The 25,211-nt window shown below is 43.4% G+C and overlaps 1 long non-coding RNA gene across 1 annotated transcript in view; it reads left to right on the top strand.

The window, feature by feature from the left end:
- The first annotated feature begins 965 nt into the window (after nucleotides 1-965).
- LOC128774139 (uncharacterized) overlaps nucleotides 966-25,211 on the top strand; it is a 163,804-nt gene continuing 139,558 nt past the window's right edge. Inside the window, exons 1-2 of the long non-coding RNA XR_008418555.1 lie at nucleotides 966-1,320; nucleotides 3,864-3,953. This is a non-coding gene — a long non-coding RNA (uncharacterized LOC128774139). The remainder of the gene's footprint in view (nucleotides 1,321-3,863; nucleotides 3,954-25,211) is intronic.

The raw sequence follows: 25,211 nt of genomic DNA, 5'->3' as shown, positions 1-25,211 counted from the left end.
TGACATGACATGTCAGCATGGGGGAATATTCACACATCTGCCCCGCCCCCCTCTGTCCGGGAGGGTGTTCATGCATGCGCACAGCCACCAGTGAGGGACGGTATTCATGCATGCGCACAACAACCCCTCCATGAAGGAGGGCATTCACATATGCGCCATGCATCCCTCAACAAGGGAATGGTTCAAGCATGTGCCCCATACCCATTTTGGCACGGGAGGGTGTTGACCTATGTACCTTACCCCCTCAGCGCTGGAGGGTGTTCATAGATGTGCACAGCCCCCGTTGTGGCGGAAGTGTGTTCATACTTCTGAACAACCCCGGCTGGGGGAGGGATGCCATTCTCACGTTGGCCCCACCCCATACCACTGGGTGCTGTTCACACATGTGCACAGCTCTCCCTACTGGCGTAAGAGTGTTCACACATGCACAAAACTCCTGCTCCAAGAGGTAGGGTGTTTCCACATGAGCACAATCCCCATCAGTGAGGGAGGGCATGCATGCATGCTCCTTACCCACTACCGCAGGAGGCTGTACAGGCATGCGCACTGCCCCCCCTACTGGTGTATGTTCACGCATGCACACAGCTCCCCTCAATGAGGGAAGGCATTTTCACATGCGCCCCCTTCCCCTGGGCAAGGAAGGGTGTTCAGGCATGCACAGAACCACCACCTCAGCCAGGGAGGTCGTTGGTGCATGCGGCCTGCCCCACTTAGCACAGGAGGTGGTTCAGGCTTCCGCCTGGCCCCCTGTCAGCATGTGAGTCGGTCACCCATGCACAGCGCCACCCCTCAGGGAGGAAGTACTGATGTCACTATTGAATGTGATGTTTCATGAATGGTTCTTTTCACTTTCAGAGCTGAAGAAACACAGCTGAAGAAATGCGACCAGGGAGGGCATTAACATATTCTCCCCGCTCCCCTTGCCAGGATGGTGTTCACACATGTGCAAAGCCCCCCCCCTTGCCAAAGGGGGTTCAGGCATGCCCACAACCCCCGCTCTGTGAGGCAGACCATTTGTACAGGCACACAACCTTCCCTCAGCAAGGGACAGTGTTCATGCTTGGCCCCACTCACCTCGGTGGGAAGGGTGTTCACACATGCACATAACCCCCCTCAGCATTGGAGGGTGTTCAAACATGTGCCCCACCCCACTTGATGCCAGAAGTGGTTCAGGATTCTGCCTTGCCCCTGGTTGGTGTGTGAGATGGTCACCCATGCACAGTGCCACCTTTTAGGGAGAGTAGTGGTGTCACTATTAAATGTGATATTTCATGAATGGTTCTTTCACTTTCACAGCTGAAGAAACACACATCTCTTAAGGTAATTAATTGTTAGGGTTGACACTGACATAAGGGGTAGGGTAAGGCTTAGGTAGTACTTCCTCCACCCTGGGTATGAAAGGTTTTCAAGCATTAGCTTCCCCCCCCTTTGGGCAGGAGGGGGTTAACACATGCGCTCTCCCACATCAAGGTAGGGGGTCACCATTGCGCCACTGTCTCTGCGATGGAGGGGTGTCACTCATGTTCTTTCCCACACCTTGGCATGGGAGGGGATCATGCATGTGCCCCTTCTGCACCCCTTCATCGGTGATGTAGCCTTGATGTTCCTTTTAGGCCAGACATATTTTGCACTGCCTCGGCCGTTCAGTGGATTAAGTGTCCCACTTCAGGTCATAGTCTCACGGTTTGTGGTTTCGAACCCTCGCTTCATCTCTGTGCTGATGACTCTGAACATGGAGCCTGCTTCAAATCCTGTCTCTCACTCTCTGTCTGTCCCTTCCCCACGTGTGTTCTGTCTGTCTGTCTGTCTGTCTGTCTCTCTCTCTCTCTCAAAAAAAACAGTGAAGCTGAAAACATTTTAAAGCAGCTCCATCGGTCTACTTGTCTTCTTGCCCTATTCCCGCCTCTTCACGGGAAGGTCCATTTCACTGACTGGTTTTACGGTTTTACGAAGAGAGTAAAACCCTCGTGTGGCCATTCAAATGAGTCACTATTTAGGAAACAAGTGATTATGCTACTTTTCCACGGTCAGGATACCATGGCCATTTCATGAATGTCCCTAGGCAGGCGGGGCCTCTAAAACTAGAAATGCTAGAGGTGATTTTACTGGTAAGCAGGTGGGGTTTGTGTTCACTGAGTTCCTTTTACTTCGTTTCATCTTTCCTTGATTGCCTATCCATGTTGGGTCAACAATTAGTTTGATATTGACTTTACATTTAGGTTATTTTTATCTCATGGTTAACTATCCATGGTTATCCGCTCTGATACAGCTTACACAAGTACAAATATTTCGTGTTGCACATACTAGCATTATTGTTTCCTGTGCACCTGCAGCTGTTTCTCCCGGCCCACGGGGAGCAATCACTTCCCATCCAGCACCACCTGCTTTGTCTTCCTACGCCTAGCAGCGCACGTGCCAGTATCTGCAGAACTTCCCTTGTTTCTCTGTCAGCTGAGTCTGAATGGGCTTCCTCTCCCACTTGTCCCTAGTTCTCATCTCTTTAATGGATGACACACATCGCTGAAGGTCACAGTGAAGTCTCAAACTTCAGTATGTGGATTACGTGGCACCATTTTACAGTCTCAATTGATTACCCCCTTTCTTTAAAAATTACTTCCTTCCTCCTCCCACCGTCTGGGCCGCTGCTCACCAGTGTCTGTGTTGGTAGGTCCTCGTCTTCTTCCTGCCCCCCATCTGCTTTCCACCCGCCCTTACTTTGGGGTGATCTCAGCCAGCCTCAGGCTTCTATATGCCAGCATCTGGGGCCTCTAAGTCTTTATGCGCTGCCCACAGCTGTTCATGTCTCCAGACACCTGACTCCAGCTGTGCACCACACAGGTGCTACCCTCCCCAGACTCTGCTACCTCCCTATAGGCCTCTCCTATTCCCCTCCCGTTGTTTACTGGGCTGCTGCCACACTGGCCCCTCCCTGTTCCCTGAGCTTGTCAAGCACATACTCCTGCTTCAGGTCTTTGCAATCAGTTTGCCTCTCTCTGTCGGAGATATACTTCCACGTGCCAACAAGACATACTCCCTCAATTCCGTCATAACCTTGCTCTGACATCACCTGCTCAGTGGATTCTCTGCTAGCTCTCTATGTAAAACTGAAAACTGTTCCTTCTCCGACCTGAACACCCCATATCCCTTCCCTGCATTCTTTTTCTTCCTGGCCCTTGGCACCATCTGTTTTCTTTCTTGCTTGCTGGATGTTGCCTACTGCAGTCCCTGCCAGATTGTCGGCTCCATGGGCTCCAAAGACCAAACTAGCTTTGTTTAGGGCTGGTTCCTTAGGGCCCTCGAACAGTGCCCCACTCCTTCAAAGGCTCACAAACCATTTGCTGAGCAAGTAAATATTAGGATTTCGTATTGTTTTGCTGTGTCTGCCATCACAATGTACCACAGACTGGGTGGCTTAAGCAACAGAAATTGATTTATTTATTTTCTCACACTTCAGATCAAGGTGTGGCCAGGGTGGGTGTCCTCTCTCCATGACTGGTGGATGGCCTCCTTCCCACTGTCTTCACGTGGTCTTCCTTCTGTGTGTGTAGTTGCCCACTCTCTTCCTATAGGACACCGGTTATCAGACTAGAGTCCCTCCCCGCAAATGAGCTCATTCGACCTCCACTTTACCTTTCAAGATCTGGTATCCAAGTACAGTCCCATGGGTAGTTAGGACTTCAATGTATGGATTTTGGGGGAAAATCCATTCCATAACAGGTTTATGTCTGTTGTAGGTAGTAGGTAGTCACTACCTACATGGGTTTTTTTTTTCTTTATGCCCTTGTGCCCGTTATTTGCTCACACAGTGCTAATCCCAGTTTGCCCTTAGCCCAAGTTATAACTCTGTTTATTTATTTGTATAGGCTTGCATCTTCCCTCTACCTCTATGCTCCAAGTTCCTGGCTGGCACTGGAATTACATCTTTAGCACGGACATCATAACCTCCAGGTGAGGTAAGTATGATTTTCATTTTGAAAATCAACAATCTGAAGCTCAAAAGAGAGTAGGTCATGTTTCTGAGATCACAATACTAGTAAGTGCTGTCCTTTGGATAACTTTGTTCTCATGGGCTCCAAAGCCCACTTTCTTTCATCTACCATATGTCCCCAAGATGAATGGGGAAAAGCCATATTTCAGCATGGTATAATATAAGCAATGGTACGTGTAAAGCTGGTGTAACAATTCAGGAAATGGGATTAAGTTTAGTATCTGAGTAATTATACCCACAGGTTGAATTTCAATATCACATCCTTTTATTTTTTACTGCTGGAATTTCTGTTATCCTTAATGATTATATAAACGTATTCTTCCCTTTGCAAAATTTAGCCAGTAAGAATACTGAGAGAGTTTGTTTCCTTTTTAACAGGTCTGAATTATAGGATGAATTCATAATGTCAAGATAATAGCTGTTATTTTTTCCTACAATATAGAGGAAAAGGTCATTGCCTTTGTTGTGAGAGTTTACCATGTGTTCTTGGTAACATGACTGAGCTGTATTGGTGAAAACCCGTCGTAGATTTTGAAAGTCAGTTATTTATAGTTAAGAGAGTATCGTTCTTTCTTTGGGTGCAGCTGATTTTTGAAATAGAACTTAGGATTTGTCTGCATAGATTGTCTATTTCAGAATGAGCTTTGTTTTAAAAAGTATGTTATATTTGCATTCATGTAAGTTGTACCATCATTAAATTGACAGGAAAGCAGCTGTTAATAGTTGTCATTTGGACATGTAGATGGAAATCCTAAGGGTCATGGTGTGACTCCTTACACGTGTTGAGCTCTGGTTTCATTTGGCATTTCCAAACCATTGCCATGACCTTATGAATGTTGATCAAGTGGCCATATAATGGTTGTTTTAAATTGGCATCAGTGGTGTAGAGATGATTCTTAAGTTGTGTATGAGGAAGCTGTTGGTTTTCTGCTTCTATGTCTGTGTAGCTCCTAAAAATAGAAGACTAGCGCATCTTATCAAAATTACGTTTGTTCAAAATCAATGCAACTTGTGAATGAGCTAAAGGCTTAGATAATAGTCAGTACTTTTGGAGTCTGATATTTGCAAATTTAAAATAGGTCTTCGGGCATCTGTGTGGCTCAGTTGGTTAATCATCTGACTTTGGCACAGGTCATGATCTCACTGCTCATGACTTTGAACTCCATGTTGGGCTTTGTGCTGGCAGCTGGGAGCCTGGAGCCTGATTGCGATTCTGTGTTCCCTCTCTCTGCCCCTCCCTGGATCATGCTCTTTCTCTCTCTCTCAAATATAAACTTAAACATAGAAAATAGGTCTAGAATAAATCTGTAGACCATAACATATTTATAGTGACTGCTGATTGAAACAAAGAAATATCCTGAAATTCCAAAAATACATTACTGTTGTTTCCCTAGGCTCCCATTAAATGCCAGGTTGACCATTAAGCTGAATACAAGCAGTAATCTTTTAGTAACTTGGAAGAGATAAGAATACTATCATAGCTAGTAAGGTTTGGTATATGTCGTTTTGGTAGACCTATTTTCTTTAATGATCAAAAAATTAATTTGAGGTCTCTTTTATTTGGGTATTCAGGATTAAGAGAAGTTACCCGAGGAAAATGAATGAAGACCATTTTAGAACTGACCTGGACTTAAAAAGCCAGAGACTGGAGTCATGATAAAGATAGTTTGAACATGCCATTTCATCAAATAAAAAAAAAATACAGCTCCTGAATGACAATCATCATGTTGGAGGAGAGTTTCTGGCGTTCCCTCCACAAATGGTGCATGATCTTCAGTCAAGGATACAGCCTCACTGACTGTACTTTTACTGACATGATGGTTCAGATACCAACAATGTTGTCTGTTGGGATTGTCTTTTACAAAACTGATATCCTTTCAGTTTTCAGCTTAATTAATATACTAAGGAGAAAAAAAATGTTTCCCTCTTTCTGAAAAATAATCCCATTTGTATTTAGAGTTATCATTAAACATAGTATTTCTAAAAATGGTTAATAAATTGGAAGTCAATATAAATTTGCTTGTGAAGTTATCAAATGGAAAACTGTTGCCAAAGCAGTTATTTTATGTTTTATAGGAAAACTAATCTTTTATGTCCTTACTGCATTTATGTTATATACTATTCATTTTTGTTTCATGCTATTTGTGTGTGTGTGTGTGTGTGTGTGTGTGTGTGTGTGTGTGTGTGTGTTTGCAACTAAGTGAAATGTGCAATATTTGGTCATTTAAATAGATTCACTAATTTAGGCAAAGTCAGCCATAAACAAATGCAATACATTATGTCCAAAGTAGTCAAGCAGATTTTGCATCATGAGTAAAAGTTGCTTTATCTTAAATGAATTTGCTTTTCTCTTTTCTTTTTAACAAGCCAAGTCAAAGGTGAATATATTCTTTCTGCTCACCTTGAGGCAGGGCAAGAGCAGATTTGTGTCAGAGCGCACTGTCCGTATTTATGAGACACTAGGGAAATTAAGAAAGCCACTTAGGTACAAACCTTAGTGGGGACTCATGACTGACACCTTTTCAACAATATTCTGTTGGGATGTCTTTTATTTACTGGGATAATTTTTTTAATTTTTAGTTAATTTATTTTTTAATTTACATCCAAGTTAGCATAATGTGGAACAATGATCTCAGTAGTAGATTACTTAAAGTCCCTTACCCATTTAGCACATCAGCCCTCCAATAGTCCCTCCAGTAACCCTGTTTATTCTCCACACTTAAGAGGTTTTTTTTTATATTTTTGTCCCCCTCCATGTTTTTATATTATTTTGCTTCCCGTCCTTTATATTCATCTGTTTTGTATCTTAAAGTCCTCATACGAGTGAGGTCCTATAATATTTGTCTTTCTCTGACTAAATTCGCTTAGCATAATACCCTCTAGTTCCATCCATGCAGGTTAAATGGCAACATTTTATTCTTTTGGATTGCTAAGCAATACTCTAGTGTGTGTGTGTGTGTGTGTGTGTGTGTGTGTGTGTGTGTGTATACACCACATCTTCTTTATCCATTCATCCATCGATGGACATTTTGTTTTTTTCCATACTTTAGCTGTTGTTGATGGTGCTTCTATAACTTTGAGGTTCACTTTTCCCTTCAAAATAGCACATCTGTATCATTTGGATAAATACCTAGTAGTGCAACTGCTGGGTTGTAGAGTAGTCCTCTTTTTCATTTTGTGAGGAACCTACCTACTGGTTTCCAGAGTGACTGTGCCAGTTTGCATTCCCGCCAGCAGTGCAAGAGTTCCTCTTTCTCTGCTTCCTCGCCAACATCTGTTGTTGCCCGAGTTGTTAGTGTTAGCCATTCTCACAGGGGTGAGGTGTTATCTCATTGTGTTTTTGATTTGTACTTCCATGATGATGAGTGATGTTGAGCATTTTTTCATGTTTCATTTGGCCATCTGGATGTCATCCTTGGAAGATATTTGCTCATGTCTTTGCTCATTTCTTCACTGGATTACTTGTTTTTTGGGTATTGAGTTCGATATGTTCTTTATAGATTTTGTATACTAATCCTTTATCTCATATGTCGTTTGCAAATATCTTCTCCCATTCTGTTGGTTGCCTTTTAGTTTTGCTGATTGTTTCCTTCACTGTGCAGAAGCTTTTTATTTTGATGAGGTCTTAATCGTTCATTTTTGCTTTTGTTTCCCTTGCCTCTGGAGACTTGTTGACTAAGAAGTTGTGGAAGCAAACATCAAAGAGGTTTCTGCCAGCTTTCTCCTCGAGGGTTTTGATGGCTTCCTATGTTACATTTAGGTCTTTCATCCATTTTGAGTGTCTTTCATCCATTTTGAGTGTGAGAAAGTGGTCCAGACTCATTCTTCTGTATGTCGCTGTCCAGTTTTCCCAGCACTCTTGCTGAGGAGACTGTATTTATTCCATTGGATATTCTATCCTTTTTGTCAAAGATTAGTTGGCCATACGTTTCTGGGTCCATTTCTGTGTTCGTATTCTCTTCCACTCATCTGAGTGTCTGTTCTTGTGGCAAGAGCATACTGTCTTGGTGATTACTGCTTTGTAATACAGCTTGAAGTCCAGGATTGTGATGCTTCCTACTTAGGTTTTCTTTTTCAAGATAGCTTTGGCTATTCCGGGTCTTTTCTGGTTCCATACAAATTGTAGGATTCTTTGTTGTAGCTCCGTGAAGAATGATGGTATTATTTTGATAAGTATTGTGTTGACTATGTAGATTGTTCTGGGTACTATTGACATTTTAACAATATTTGTTCTTCCTATCCAGGAGCATGCAATATTTGTCTTTTCTGTGTGCTTGCCATCTGCAATTTCTTTCATAAGCTTTCTATAGTTTTCAGTGTATAGATTTTTCACCTATTTGGTTAGATTTATTCCTAGGTATTTTATGGGTTTTGGTGCAATTTTAAATGGGATCGATTCCCTGATCCCTCTTTCTCTTGCTTCATTGTTGGTGCATAGGAATGCAACTGATTTCTGTGCATTGATTTTGTATCCTGCCACTTTGCTGAATTCCTGTATTATTTCTAGCACTTTTTTGTTGACTATTGTGGGTTTTCCACATAGAGTTTCATGCCATCTATGAAGAATGAAAGGTTGAGCTCCTCCTGGACGATTTGGATGCCTTTTATTTCTTTGTGTTGTTTGATTGCTGAGGCTAAGAATTCCCATATTATGTTGAATACCAGTGGCGAGAGTGGACATCCTTGTCTTGTTCCTGACCTTAGGAGGAAAGCTCTCAGTGTTGCCCCTTTGAGGACAATATTAGCATCGGGCCTTTCATATATGCCTTTTATGATCTCGAGGTATGATCCTTCTATCCCTACGTTCTTGAGGGATGTTATCAAGAAAGGATGCTGTATTTTGTCAAATGCTTTCTCTGCATCTATTGAGAGGATCATGTGGTTCTTGTCCTTTCTTTTATCGATGTGATAAGTCACATTGATTGTTTTGTGGATATTGAACCCAATTTGTATTCCAGGTATTAATCCCACTTGGTCGTGGTGAGTAACGTTTAAATGTATTGTTAGATCTGGTTGGTTCATATCTTGTGTAAGATTTTTGTATCCATGTTCATCATGAAAATTTGTGTATACTTCTCCTTTTTAGTGGGTCTTTTTCTGGTTTTGGAATCAAGGTAAAGCTGGGTTCAGAGAAAATATTTGGAAGTTTTACTTCCATTTCTTTTTTTGGCACAGCTTCAAGAGCATAGGTGTTAACTCTTCCTTAAATGTTTAGTAGAATTCCCCTGGAAAGCCATCTGGCCCTAGGCTCTTTTTCTTGGGAAATTTTTGATTAGTAATTCAATGTCTTTACTGGTTATGGGTCTGTTCAAATTTTCTATTTCTTCCTGTTTCAGTTTTGTTAGTTTATATATTTCTAGGAATTTGTCTCTTTCTTCCAGATTGTCCATTTTATTGGCATATATTTGCTGGTAATATTCTCTTATTATTTGTATTTCTGCTGCGTTGGTTGTGACCTCTCCTCTTTCATTCGTAATTTTATTTATTTGGGTCCTTTCCTTTTTCTTTTTGATCCAACTGGCTAGTGGTTTATCAATGTTATTAATTATTTCAAAGAACAAGCTTCTGGTTTCAATGATCTGTTCTACTGTTTTGTGTGTGGGTGGAGGGGGTTATTTGTTGTTGTTGTTTTTCTGTGTGTGTTTTTGTTTTTGTTTTCAGTTTCGATAGCATTGATTTTTGCTGTAATCTTTATCATTTCTTGTCTTCTGCTGGTTTTGGTTTTATTTGTTGTTCTTTTTCCAGCTCTTTAAGGTATAAAGTTGGGCTGTGTATCTGAGACCCTCTTACCTCTTTTGGAAGGCCTGGATTGCTATAAACTTCCTCTTATTACTACTTTTGCTGAATCCCAGAGGTTTAGGGGTGTGGTGTTATCCGTTTCATTGGCTTCCATGTACTTTTTAGTTTTCGCTTTAACTTCTTGGTTCACCCATTCATTCCTTTTTTTTCATTTTTTTTATGTTTTAAAATTTACATCCAAATTAGTTAGCATATAGTGCAACAATGATTTCATGAGTATATTCCTTAATTCCCCTTACCCATTTAGCCAAACCCCCTCCCACATCCTGTCCAGTAACACTCTGTCTGTCCTACATAGTTATGAGTCCATTCTGTTTTGTCCCCCTGACTGTTTTTATTTTTGTTTCCCTTCCCTTATGTTCATGTTTTGTCTCTTAAAGTCCTCATGTGAGTGAAGTCATGATTTTTGTCTTTCTCTAATTTCACTTAACATAATACCCTACAGTTCTAAACACGTAGTTGCAAATGGCAAGATTTCAGTCTTTTATATATATATATATCTTGTATATATAAGTGATATATATATCACTATGTATATGTGTGTGTGTGTGTATGTGTGTGTGTATATATATGTATGTGTATATTCACTCAAATATAGTGTTTTTATATACACTCAAATCCATTGTTTGTTTGTTGATTTTCTGTTTAAATGATCTTTCTGTTGTCATAATGGGGTGTTGAAGTCCCATAGTATTATGGTTTTATTATCAATGAGCTTCCTTATATTTGTGATTAATTGATTTATATCTTTGTGTGCTTTCACATTGGGAGCATAAATGTTTACAATTGTTAGGTCTTCTTGGTGGATAGACCCCCTCAATTATGATACAACACACTTATTCATCTCTTGTTACAGTCTTTATTTTGAAATCTAGATTGTCTGATATGAGCAAGGCTACTCCGTCTTTCTTTGGCGATCATTAGCATGATAGATGGTTCTGCAGCCCCTTCCTTTCAATCTGAAGGCGCCTTTAGGTCTAATATGGGTCTCTTGTAAACAGCATATAGATGGATCTTGTTTTTTTCCCCACCCTGTTACCTTGTGTATTTTGATTGGAGCATCTATGCCATTGACGTTTAGAGTGAGTACTCACAGATATGAGATTATGGCCGTTATGTGTCTTGTAGCGTTGGATTTTGTGGTGGTGTTTTTTTGTGCTATCCAGTCTTTGGTACTTTTGGTGTTTTTTTATTCTTTTTTTTTTATCTTTTCTCCCCTCAGGGAGCCCCCCTGAAAATTCCTTGAGGAATTGCTTAGTGGTCACAAACTCCTTTAAGTTTTATTGTCTGGGAAACTTTTAATCTGTCCTTCTATTTTGAACGACAGACTTGCTGGATAAGGAATTCTTGGCTGCATAGTTTTCTGATTCAGCACATTGAGTATATCTTGCCACTCCTTTCTGGCCTGCCAAGCCTCTGTGGGTAGGTCTGCTGCAAACCTGATCTGTGTTGTCTTCCCTTGTTGGTTAAGGACTTTTTTCCCTTGCTGCATTCATGATTCTTTCCTTGCCTGAGTATTTTGTGAATTTGAACGTGATATTCCTTTTACTGGTGGATTTTTATGGAATCTTATGAGAGTCTTCTGTGCTTCCTGGACTTTAATGTCTGTGCCTTTTCCTCGGTAAAAAAAAATATATATATATATCCGCTATGACTTGCTGACTTAACACTTCTACCCCTTTGTCTCTCTCTTCATCTTCTGGGAGCCCTCTGATTCTGATGTTGTCCTTTTTAATGAGACAGGGTTAGGTGTAGGTTGAGGGTTATGGTTAGGGTTAAGGTTAGGGTTAGACTTAGGACCCAGGATGCTCCAGGCACTGAAACCCCAACAGTGCACTTGTCTCCACGAAGGGCTGAGTGGAGTACACAAGGGAGGGTACCAGTCAGGATTATTCTTTGGGTTCCAAGACCAGACTACTCTATGGGACATTATTCAGGTAGGCCTCAGAAATACTCTCTTGTAGACACACTCGCGCTTTGGAAATCACATGGTGATGTTTCAGGTTCCATGCCAAGTGTTTCTGCACCTTTTTTCGAACCCGTGTGCGTGTTGTAGTCAGACTTTGGAATTGGGTCCCATGGGGAGAGAGCCATAGCAACGGTTAGGGTTCGGACCAGGGACGACAGGGCTGAGGCGACACCAGTATCATAAATTCCATGGAGGACTGAGGTGACGGCACATGCACAGCTGTGGGCCTGCTGTAGAGTTAGTGTGATAAATAGGGTTAGGAGCAGGTTGAGGGCTAGGGTTAGGATTACGGTTAGGGTTAGGGTATGTCCCAGGAGACTCCAGGCACTGACCCTACATCAGAGCAACTGTCCCCCCGAAGGGCTGAGTGGAGTACACAAGGGAGGATGCCGGTCAGGATTAGTCTTTGAGTTCCAAGGTCAGACAAATGTATAGGCCACCCTTCAGGGTGGCCTCAGGTATCCTCTTGGGCAGCTGCAGCCAGGACTTTGAAAGGACATGGTGATGTTCCAAGATTTTTGCCGAGTGATTCTGTACTGCTTCATGCGCCCAGACACGTGGTATTTTCAGACTTTGGTATTGGGTCCCCATGGGAGAGACCTTAGCTAAATTTAGGGTTCGATTGAGTGACATCACCAATGCCAAAGCGAATCCAGTCTTGTGATCTCCTTGGAGGGTTGAATTGAGGGCCCATGCGAAGGTGCATGTCATGAATAGGCTTTGAATTGAGATAGGGTTAGGGTTTTGGTGAGAGTTCTGGCTAGTGTTAGGGTTAGGGTTAGTTCCCAGGGGGATCCAAGCGCTGACCCCACAGCAGTGCAGTTGTTTCCCGGAAGGGCTGAGTGAGGGCACAGTGGATCATGCTCATCAGGATTAATTTTTGGGTTTGAAGGCCAGCCAACTGTATGGGCCACTGGTCGGGTAGGCCTCAGGAATTCTCAGGGGCAGCTACAGTGGGGCTTGGAAACAACATAGTGATGTTCCAGGTTCTATGCCAGGTGATCCTGTACCGCTTCAGGACCCCAGTCGCGTGGGGTTGTCAGACTTTGGTATTGGGTACCCATGGGGAGAGAGCGTTAGCTAGGGTTAGGGTTCGATCCAGGGACATCGCCAGTGTTGACGAGACCAGTTTCGTGACCTTCCTCGAGGGCTGAAGTGAGGGCCCATGTGACTGTGTGCTTCAAGTGTAGGGTTAGAGTTCGATATAGGGTTTGGGTTCGCCTGAGGGTTCTGGTTAGGGTTTCTGTTAGGTTTAGGTCTCAGGAGCCTCCAGACACTGACCCCAAGGCAGTGCAGATGTTTCCCCGAAGGGCTGAGTGGAAGACACAAGGGAGGGTGCCGGTCATGATTAGCCTTTGGATTCTAGGCCACACAAATATCTGGGCCACCCTTCAGGTAAGCCTTGGTAAACCTCTCTTGCAGCTGCAGTCACCCTTAGAAAATGACATACTGATATTCCACGTTCCATGCCGAGTATTTCTGTACCGATTCTTGAACCCTTGAGCGGGCTGTTGTTAGACTTTGGAATTGGATCCCCATGGTGAGAGAGTCTTAGCTAGGGTTAGGATTCGGTCCAGGGAAATAGACCCGGCTCAAGCGACTCCAGTTTTGTGATCTCCCTCAAGGGCTGAAATGAGGGCACATGGGAGGGTGCGCGTCAAGTGTATGGTTAGTGTTAGAGAATGGGTTAAGTGTAGGGTGAGTGTTACGGTTAGGGTTATGTGTAGGGTTAGTGTTAGGTCCCAGGAGGCTCCAGGCACTGACCCCACAGAAGAACCTTTGTCTCCCCAAGGGCTGAGTGGGGGACACAAGGGAGGGTGCTGGTCAGGATTAGTCTTTGGGTTTCAAGGCCAGATGAATGTATGGGCCATCCTTCAGGTAGGCCTCAGGAATCCTCTCGTGCAGATGCAGTCACGCTTTGAAAACGACATGGTGATGTTACACGCTCCATACTGAGTATTTCTGCACTGATTCTCGAACCCGTCTGTGTGGTATTGTCAGACTTTGGAGTTGGGACCCCATGGGAAGAGAGGCTTAGCTAGGTTTAGGATTTGGTCCAGGGAAGTTGCCAGGGCTGAAGCGACACCAGTGTTGTTAATTCCATGGAAGGTGAAGTGAGGGAAAATGTGTGGCTGTGAGTCCGCTGTAGAGTTACTGTGCTAGATAGGGTTAGGTGTAGGGTGAGGGTTATGGTTTGGGTCATGGATAGGGTTTGGGTTAGGTCACAGGAGACTCCAGGCACTGAACTCACAGTAGATCAGTTGTCTCCCTAAAGGGCTGAGTGCACTACACAAAGGAGGGCGCCGGTCAGCATTAGGCTTTGGGTTTCAAGGCCAGAAAAATGTATTGGCCACCCTACAGGTAGGCCTCAGGAATCCTCTCATGCAGCTGCAGTCGCGCTTTGCAAATGACATGGTGAATTTCCATGTTCCATGCCGAGTATTTCTGCACTGATTGTCGATCTCATGTGCATGCTGTTTCCAGACTTGAAATTTATTCCACATGGGGAGATAGCCTTAGCTAGGGTTAGGGTTCGGTCCTGGGAAGTCACCAGGGCTGAAGCGACTCCAGTTTCATGATCTTCCTAGAGGGCTGATTGAGGGCCCATGCGAAGTTTCAGGTGAAGTACAGGGTTAGGGTTAGAGATAGGGTTAAGTGTAGGTTGAGGGATATGGTTTGGGTTATGGTTTCGGTTAGGGTTAGGTCCCAGGAGGCTCCAAGCACTGATTCCACAACAGTGCTGTTGTCTACCTGAGGGGCCGAGTGGTGTCCCCAGGGAGGGTGTCAGTCAGGATAAGTCTTTGGGTTCCAATTCCAGACTAATGTATGAGAGACACTTCAGATAGGCCTTAGGAATCCTCTTGTGCAGCTGCAGTCGTGCTTTGGAAATGATGTAGTGATGTTCTACATTCTGTGTAGAGTATTTCTACACTGATCTCGAAACCGTGTGTTTCCTGTTGTCAGTCTTTGCAATTGGTTCCCCACAGGGTTTGTGCCTTAACCAGGGTTAGGGTGAGGTCCAGGGTAGTCGGCAGGACCGAAGCGACTCCAAGTTCGTGATCTCCCTCACGGGCTGAATTGAGGCCCAGCGACGATGTGGGTCAAGTGTAGGGTTAGAGTTCAAGATAGGATTAGGTTTCGGTTGAGGGTTCTGGTTAGGATTACGTTTAGGGTTAGGGTTAGAATTAGGTCCCAGGAGGCTCCAGGCACTGAAAGCACAGCAGTGCCGTTGTCTCCCCGCTGGGCTGAGTGTACAAGGGAGGGTGCTAGTCAGGATTAGTCTTTTGGTTCCAAGGCCTGACAACTCTATGGGTCACTGGTGTAGTAGGCCTCAGGAATCCTATCAGGCAGCTGCAGCCAGGCCTTCGAAAGAACATGGGGACCTTCCAGGTTCTATCCCGAGTGATCCTGCACCGCTTCTGGAGCCCAGGCATGTGGTGTTGTCAGACTTTGGTTTTGGGTCCACATGGGGAGAGAGCCTTAGCTAGGGTTAACATTCTGTCCCTGGACGTCGCCAGGTCCGAAGCGACTCCAGTCTCGTGATGTCCCTCCAGGGATGAAGTGAGAGCCCATGCGATGGTGATGGTCAAGTGGAGGGTTAGTGTTTGAGATAGGATTAGGTTTCGGTTGAGGGTTCTTGTTAGGCTTAGGTTTAGGGTAGTGTTAGGACCCAGGATGCTCCAGGCGCTGAACCCACAGCAGTGCAGTTGTCTTCCCGAAGGAATAAGATGAGGGCACATGGTAGGGTGTTAGTCATGATTAGTCTTGGTCTTCCAAGACCACACAGCTCTTTGGGCCACTGGTCAGTGAGGCCTCTGGAATCCTCTCGGGATGCCGCAGCCGGGTCTTTGAAAGGACATGGTGTTGTTCCAGGTTCTATGCCGAGTGATCCTGCACCACTTCTGGACCCCAGGTGCGTGGTGTTGTCACACTTGGTTTTGGGTCCCCATGGGGAGAGAGCCTTAGCTAGTGTTAGCTAGGGTTAGGGTTCGGTCCAGGGACATCGCCAGGGCTGAAGCGACTCCAGTCTCGTGATCTCCCTCGAGGGCTGAAGTGAGGGCCCATGCGACGGTGCGGGTCACGTGTAGGGTTAGGGTTACAGATAGGGTTAGGTGTAGGGTGATGGTTATGTTTAAGGTTATGTTTACGGTTAGGGTTAGGTCCCAGGAGTCTCTAGACACCCCACAGCAGAGCAATGTCTCCCCAAAGTTCTGAGTGGAGTACACAAGGGAAGGTGCCCGTCAGGATTAGTTTTTTGATTCCAAGGCTAGACAAATATATGGGCCACCCTTTGGTTAGGCCTAAGAAGGCCTCTAGTACAGCTGCCATAGATCTTTGGAAATGATGTTGTGATGTTACACGTTCCATGGTGAGTATTTCTCCACTGATTCTTGAACCCGTGTGCATGCTGTTGTCAGACTTTGGAATTGGGTCCCCAGGGAAGAAAGCCTTACCTAGGGTTAGGGTTCGGTCCAGGGACATTGCCAGGGCCAAAGTGACACCAGTGTTGTGAATCCATGGAGGGTGACGTGAGGGCACATTCTTGGCTCTGGGTCTGTTTTAGAGTTAGTGTGATAGATAGGGTCAGGTGTAGGGTAAGCTTTAGGGTTAGGGTTAGGGTTAGGGTCAGGGTTATGTCCCAGGAGGCTCCAGGTACTGAACCCACAGCAGAGGAGTTGTCTCCCTGAAGGTTTCAGTGGAGTACACAAGGGAGGGTGCCGGTCAGGATTAGTCTTTGTGTTCCATGGCCAGTCAAATGTATGGGCCACCCTTCTGGTGGGGCTCAGGAATCCCCTCGTCCAGCTGTCTCCCCGAAGTTGTCTCCCCGAAGGGCTGAGTGGAGTACACAAGGGAGGTTTCCAGTATGGATTTTTCTTTGTGTACAAAGTCCAGACAAGTGTATGGAATGCTCTTCATGTAGTACTCATAAATCCTCTGTTGTAGCTGCAGTCGTGTTTTGGATATGACATGGTGATGTTCCATGTTATGTTGAGTATTTCTGCACTGATTCTGGAACCCATGTACATGCTGTTATCAGACTTTGGAATTGGGTCTCCATGGTGAGAGAGCCTTAGCTAGGATTAGCGTTTGGTACAGGGACGTCGCCAGGGCCAAAGCGATACCATTCTCGTGAATTCCATGGAGGGCTGAAATGTGGGCACATGGGCGGGTGTAGGTCTGGTTTAGAGTTAGTGTGAGAGTTCGTGTTAGGTTTAGGTGTAGCGTTAGGGTTACGTTTCTGTTTATGGTTGAGATTAGTTCCCAGGAGGTTCTAGACCCTGAACCTACAGCAGTGCAGTTGTCTCCCCGGAGGGCTGACTGGAGTGCAGAAGGAAGGGTACCGGTCAGCATTAGTCTTTGCATTCCACGGCCCCACACCTATATCCACACTCTTCAGTAGGCCTCAGGAATCCTCCTGTGCATCTGAAGCCCTGCTTTGGAAATGACATGGTGATGTTCCACGCTTCACACACAATTATCCTGAACCGCTTCTCAACCAATTGTGCCTGCTCTTGTCAGACTGGGGAAATTCGGTCTCCATATGCAGAAAGCCTTAGCTACAGTTAGGGTTTTGGCCAGGGAAATCTCCAGGGCTGAAGTGACACCAGTCCTGTGATCTCTCTGAATCGATTATATGAGGGCACATGCATGGTGCGAGTCAGGTGTAGGGTGAGTGTTAAAGATGAGGTGAGGTTTAGGTTCACGTGTATACTGTGGGTCACTGTTAAGATTAGGGCTTGGTCACAGGAGGCTCCTGGCACTATACCCCCAGTAGGGCCATTGTCACCCCACAAGGCTGAGTAGAGGGGTCTAAGGAGGGTCCCAGTTAGGCTGAGTTTTGGGTGCCAGTGCCACTCCTCGGTTAGACTTCAAGAAGTCCCCTGTGGAGCTCCTTCTGGTCTTTGGAAATGACATGGTGATGTTCCAGGTTCCATGCCACGTAATCCTCCTCCGCTTCTCGGCCCCATGTCCGTCATGCCCTTAGACTTAGGAATTGGGTCCCCATTAGGAGAAAGCTTTTGCCAAGGTTAAGGTTCGTTCCATGGATGTTGCCAGGGCCAAAGCGACACCAGTGCCGTGATCACCCTGAGGGCTGAATGAGGGTCCATGCGCGGTTGCGAGTCATGTGTAGGGTTAGGTTTAGAGTTGGGGTGAGTTTTAGTTTGAGCGGTATGTGAGTGTCACATTTAAGGTTAGGGTTAGGTCCCAGGAAGCTCCAAGCACTGAACCTCCGCAGTGTAGTGGTCTCCCCAGAGGAATGTGTGTGGGCCTCATCAGAATGGGCTGTTCAGGCTTAGTCGTTGTGTTCCAGGACCAGCCTCGTGTGTGTGCCATCTTCAGTTGGGCCTCATCAGCCCCCTTGTGCTGCTCCATGCGGGCATTGGAAATGTCATGATGATGTTCGATGTTCCATGTGGAGTAATTCTGCACTGCTTTGGGCCATTTGTTTGTGGTGTTCTCAGAGATAGGAATTGGGTCCCCATCTAGAAAGATCCTTAACTAGGGTTAATGTTCTGACCAGGGACTTCACCAGTGTGGATGTGACACCATTCCTGTGTGTCGTGTGCGTTGGGTTAGGGTTTGGGATTGGGTTTGGTGTTAGGGGTTAGGGTTAGGGTTAGGGTTGGTGTTAGGGGATAGTGTTAGGGGATAGAGTTAGGTTTATGCATTAGGGTTATGTTTAGGGTTATGCTTAAGGGTTAGGGTTTGGAGTTAGAGTTAGGTTTAGGCATTAGGTTTGGGCTTGCGTTAGGCTTAGGTTTAGAGTTATTGTTTGGGTTTGAGAGTTAGGATAATGGTTAGATGGTGGGGTTAGGGTAAGTTGATAGCATTAGTGTTAGGGTTTGCATTAGGTTTAGGGATAAGGTGAGGTCTAGGTCTAGGACTTGCGTTCGGGTTATGGGTTTGGAGATTCGATTCGCGGTTAGCGTTAGGGTTAGTGTTAGAGTTTTATGGTTATGGTTAGGGTTAGTTTTATGTTTTATAATTTTAGGGTTAGTGGGTATAGTTAGAGCATTAGGGTTAGGGTTTTAGGGTTAGAGTTATAGAGTTAGAGTAAGAGATTTAGTCACAAGTTTAGGGTTAGTTCAGGGTTTGTTTACTTTCTCAGTTCGGTAGGGTTAGGTTTGGGTTTAGGCGTAGGGATAGGGACTGGGTTTAGTATTTGGGTTCTGGTTAGGGTTAGCTGTTATGTTTAGGTGTTGGGATTTGGGTTATTGTTAGGGTTAGGTCTAGGACAAGAAGTAAGTTATGTTTACACTCCCACTTGGAGCGGGGAGATGTTTATCCGTGGACACCGCCCTGCATCTGGGAGGGAGTGTGTTCATTTTTTTCGCCCCTGTCTCTGTGCACTGGAGGTTGTTTTTGCCTTGCTCCATTCTTGCTTGGCTCTGGACTGTTTCACACCGCCACGCTGCCTCTCTCGGTATGATAGGATTTCACGTACTGCCTCATCTGTTTTTGATGCATCGGATGCATAGTTTTAATCTCTATATCATTTATTTCTTTTTTGATTTTAATTATTTTCTTCATTCTGTCCTTTGTGAGTTTTGTTTGTTGTCCTTTGTCTGGTTTTTATTTTATAAAGTTATGGTGTTTACTTCAGTTTTTGGGTTTTTTTTGTTTCTTTTTTTCCTGAGGCAGACATGTATTGTTATAAACTTCCCTGTTAGAACCAGTTTTCCTGCTTTACAGAAATTTGGATTGTTGTATTTTCATTTTCATTTGTTTTCATTTTTTTTTTGTATTTTCTCTTTGATTTGTTGTTTGAGCCATTGATTGTTTAGTAGCATGTTAATTAACTTTCATGATTTTGTGCCTTTTCCGGAATTTTGTTTGTTTGTTTGTTTCAGACTTCTAGTTTCATAGCATTGTGGTCTGAAAAGACACATGGTATGGTGTCGATCGGTTTGATTTTGTTTTGGCTTGTTTTATGACCTTTTTATCGAGTGTGGGGAATGTTCTATGTGCACGTGAAACGAATGTGTATTGTGCTGTTTTAAGATGGAATGTCTAAAATATATTGGTTAAGTCCATCTGGTCTACTCTATCATTCAAAGTCTCTACTTCCTTTGTGATTTTCTGATGGAAAAATCTCTCCATTGATGTCATTGGGGTGTTAAAGTGCCCTACTATTATTGGATGACTATCAATTCTTTAGTTTTGGACTGCTTTGTGTATTTGAATGCTCTCAGATTGAGCGCATATATGTTTCCAATTGTTCTTTTTGTTGGATTGTATCTTTTATTATTATATTGTCCTTCTTTGTCTCTTGTTACAGTTTTATTTTTAAATCTATTTTGTCTGATAAAGGTACTGCTACTGCAGATTTCTTTTGAAACCTTAGTTCTATAATTAGTCTCTTGTAGGTAGAAGATAGATGGGTCCTATATATTTACTCATTCTATCATCCAGTGCCTTTTATTATGAAGAGGGAGAGCACAGGCATGGGAGGGTGGGGAGGGGGGAATGAGGGAAGAGAGAGACAGAGAGAGAGGGAGAGAGAGAATGAGAATGAGAATGAATCCTCACCAAGTTCCATGCTCAGTGCAGAGCCCAGTTGGGGCTCAATCCCATGATCCTGCGATCATAGCCTGAACCGAAATCAAGAGTCGAAATCTCAAGCGATTGAGCCATCCAGTTGCCCCTCTCACCCAGTGCCTTTGATTTGAGCATTTATTCTGTTTCTATTCAAAGTAATTGATAGACATGTACTGGTCCTATTATTACTTGATATTGGTTATTTCTGATTTTTTCTGATCCTTTGTTCTCTTTCTCTTTTTTTGATTTGCCGGGTTTCTTCACAATTTCACAGTTGAAATTGTTTGTCTTAATACTCTGCATATGTATTAGTAGTGTTTGATTTGTGGGTATTATTAGGTTTGTACCTAACCACTTCTGCATATAGGCGTCTATATTAAGTTGATAGTTGTTTAAGTTTGAACCAGTTGTTTACTCCTCTCCTCCCCGTTTTGTAGCTATGTAGTGTTCCTATTTCGAAACCTTTCATATTGTGAATACCTTGACTGATGTTTTACAGATAAACTCATTTTTATTGCTTTTGCGTTTCACACTTTAATATTGTCACTTTAGGTGTTTCTTTTCCACTTAAAGAGTCCCCTTTAACATTTCTTGCAGGGGTGGTTTGTTGATTGTGAACTCGCTTAGTATTTATTTGGGAACCTCTTAATCTCTCCTTCCTTCTGAATGATAGTTTGCTGGATAGACTCTCTTTGGCTGCAGATGTTTTCCATTCGGCACCTTTACCAAACCGTGCTGCTCACTTGCGGTTTCACTCACTCACTTTACAAAACCGTGCTGCTCACTTACTGAAATACATCCAGTGATAACCTTATGGGGTTTCCCTTGTAGGTAACTGTCAACTTTTGTTTTCTTGCTGTGAAAATTTTTCTTTATCACGACATTTTGGGTTTTAATTACTATACGACTTGGTGTGGATCTGCTTCTGTTGAATATAATGAGGGTTCTTTGTGCCTCCTGCTCTGGATCTGTTTCCTTCCCCACATTAGGGAAGTTTTCATTTATTGTGTCTTCAAATAAATTTTCGGATTCTATTTCTCAGAGTTCTGAGAATGAGAAATAGGACAGAAAAGACCTATTGAAGGTTCTCTGATGAGTCACTGGATTTGCATGCGTGGAGGATAGATTTGAGACTCAAATGAACAACCTACCTTTAACTTCTAAGAACTAGAAGAAAAAAACAATCTATGCCCAATGTTCTCAAAAGGGAGAAATTAATCCATATGAGAGTGGAAACCAATGAAACAGACCATGAAATCAATAGAAAATATGAAGAAGACCAACAGTGAGTTTTCAGAAGAGTGAAATAAAATTGTCAGGACTATACATAGACTATGCTAAGACATAAAGAGGACCAAATTCAAAAGAATTATACATAAAAGAGAAGATATTATGCCTTATACAAAAGAAACATAAAGCAGACAAAGTGGCGACTATGGCCAAATTAGATGACAGAAAACTACCTACCTAGAAGAAATGGATAGGTTCTTAGAAACACACAACCTACCAAGATTGTATCAGGAAGATATAGAAGGTTTGCACAGACCCATTAAAGGAAGACTGTATCAATACAAGAAGATAACCAATGTAAGTAAATTGAATCAGTAATCGATGTTCTGCCAAGGAAGAAAACCCCAGGACCAGGTGGATTCATTGGTGAATTTAACCAAACGTTTGTAGAAGAACTAACAGCGGTACTCTCACTGATTCAAAAGGAATGAACACCACCAAACTCATTTCATGAGACTGGAATTACCCTGGTAGGAAGCCAGAAAGGATACTAGCTGAACAGAAATCTATAGGCCAGTATCCCCGTGATGAATATAGATGAATAATTCCCAGTAACATACAGGCAAACCAAATTCAGGATCACATGAAAAGGATCATTGACCATGATGAAGGGTTTTTTCCCTGTAAAGGCAGGATGTTTCAGAAATGCAAATCAATAAATGTGACCCCTCACATAATTGAATGAAATAAAAATCAACCAGAAACCAGACTCTTAACTATAAATAGCAAATGGAGGGTTACTATAAGTGAGGTGGGCAGGGGCATGGGTTAAATGGGTGATGGGCTATGGAGGGCGCTAGCAGTGAGGATCACTGGGTGTTGTATGTAAGTGATGGATGACTACATTCTATACCTGAAATTAACATACACTGTATGCTAACCAATTAGAATTTAAATAAAAAACTTGAAAAAATAAATACTAAAGAAATGCATACATAAATTTAAACTAAACTAAATACATTTTATTTTATTTTTTTTTCAATATATGAAGTTTATTGTCGAATTGGTTTCCATACAACACCCAGTGCTCAACCCAAAATGTGCCCTCCTCAATACCCATCACCCACCCTCCCCTATGTCCCACCCCCCACCAACCCTCATTTTGTTCTCAGTTTTTAAGAGTCTCTTATGTTTTGACTCTCTTCCACTCTAACTTCTTTTTTTTCCTTCCCCTCCCCCATTGGTTTCTGTTAAGTTTCTCAGGATCTACATAAGTGTGAAACCATATGGTATCTGTCTTTCTCTGTATGGCTTATTTCACTTAGCATAACACTCTCCAGTTCCAACCATGTTGCTAAAAAGGGCCATATTTCATTCTTTCTCATTGCCACGTAGTACTCCATTGTGTATATAAACCACAATTTGTTTATCCATTCATCAGTTGATGGACATTTAGGTTCTTTCCATAATTTGGCTATTGTTGAGAGTGCTGCTATAAACATTGGGGTACAAGTGCCCCTATGCATCAGTACTCCTGTATCCCTTGGGTAAATTCCTAGCAGTGCTATTGCTGGGTCACAGGGTAGTGTATTTTTAATTTTTTGAGGAACCTCCACACTGTTCTCCAGAGCGGCTGCACCAATTTGCATTCCCACCAAGAGTGCAAGAGGGTTCCCATTTCTCCACATCCTCGCCAGCATCTATAGTCTCCTGATGTGTTCATTTTGGCCACTCTGACTGGCGTGAGGTGATATCTGAATGTGGTTTTGATTTGTATTTCCCTGATGAGGAGCGACGTTGAGCATCTTTTCATGTGTCTGTTGGCCATCTGGATGTCTTCGTTAGAGAAGTGTCTATTCATGTTTTCTGCCCATTTATTCACTAGATTGTTTTTTGGGTGTGGAGTTTGGTGAGCTCTTTATAGATTTTGGATACTAGCCCTTTGTCCGATATGTCATTTGCAAATATATTTTCCCATTCCGTTTGTTGCCTTTTAGTTTTGTTGGTTGTTTCCTTTGCTGTGCAGAAGCTTTTTATCTTCATGAGGTCCCAGTAGTTCATTTTTGCTTTTAATTCCCTTGCCTTTGGGGATGTGTCAAGTAAGAAATTGCTACGGCTGAATCAGAGAGGTCTTTTCCTGCTTTCTCCTCTAGGGTTTGGATGGTTTCCTGTCTCACATTCAGATCCTTTATCCATTTTGAGTTTATTTTTGTGAATGGTGTGAGAAAGTGGTCTAGTTTCAATCTTCTGCATGTTGCTGTCCAGTTCTCCCAGCACCATTTGTTAAAGAGACTGTCTTTTTTCCCTTGGATAATCTTTCCTGCTTTGTCAAAGATTAGTTGGCCATACGTTTACAATAGCATCAAAAACAATAAAATTTATTGGAATAAATTTAGCCAAGGAGGTGAAAGATCTCTACAGAAAACTATAAAACCTGTGTGCAGAAATGGAAGAAATTCAATTTTCATGGAAGAAACAGAACACACAAGTCAGTGAAAAGCCACCCCATGTCCATCTGTAGGAGGAATTAATACAGATACAATGTCCATACTACTCAAAGCCCCCTAGAGATTCAGTGCTATCTCTATCAAGACTCCGATGCAATTTTTATGCAATTAGAAACACATTTCCTCAAATGTATTTGGAACCACAAAGAGACCCTAAGTAGCCAATGCAAGAAAGGACAAAATAGGAGGCATCACACTTCTCGATTTCAAGCTACATTCTAACACAAAGAAGTCAGTTATGTCACTGGCATAAGCACACACATAAGACAATGGAATGGAAATTGAGAGCCCAATCTAAACCCATGCATGCACAGTCAACTAGTATTTGACAAGGGAGTCAAAAATACACAGTGGAGAAGAATAGTCTCTTGAATAACTGGTGCTGCGAAAATTGGATATTCACATGTATAAGAATGAAGGTTAGCACCATATGTTACACCACTCCCTAAAGAGTGAAAGGAAGAAACATAGAGAGATGTGGTTAGAGAGAAACAGTGACAAAGAGGAAGTACAAAGAGGAAGGTAGACACCTGCTCGAGGTATGTGGATGGCGTTAGATACATCAGGGGAGAGGGGATGTATGAGGTGGCTCTGAGTGCTGGGGCAGAAAGGGCTGGTATCATGGGCATCAGAGTTCCATGACCCCAAGACTCCAACATCCCTGGGTCCAAACTCTGCAGAAGCCATTGGAATTGAACAGATGGGTATCCCTCATTTCTTCTGGAATTGTGAGGCTCAGCCTCATGTTCTGTCATGGAGAGGGAGATTGTGCTGCTCTTTGGCAGGTATACTCCAAGTCTGCCCTGTGGGGAGGTGTCCTGGGCCATCTCTCTCACTGCCCCAGGCCCTGTTGGATTTCCCCTCTCCCCCACTACCTGACATTCCTCAAGTTCTGAACCCAGGCATCAGGCATCATGTTGTCCCCAGGTCCTGAAGTCTGTACCTGGCAGAGGTGGACTGCTGATATTGATTAAAAAATTGACAATAAGGTACATATCCTCCCTCTGGGACTAGCGGTGTGCATCCCAAACGTGGGTTGCTATCCTCCTGTCCACAACTAATCTGAGCATTCCAGAAGGTAGGTGAACACTTTAAAACACTCTAGTCTTCTCTTACATCAAATTCAAATACATTTTCTTGTCCCAGCTTTCTTTTAATGCTGAAGAGATGGCAATTA

Source organism: Panthera pardus, unplaced genomic scaffold, assembly GCF_024362965.1.
Source record: "Panthera pardus isolate Hobbes unplaced genomic scaffold, ASM2436296v1 HiC_scaffold_297, whole genome shotgun sequence".
Classification (NCBI taxonomy): Eukaryota; Metazoa; Chordata; class Mammalia; order Carnivora; family Felidae; genus Panthera; species Panthera pardus.
The sequence above is the reverse complement of the archived record's forward strand: the minus strand, read 5'-3'. Positions and strand labels throughout refer to the sequence as shown.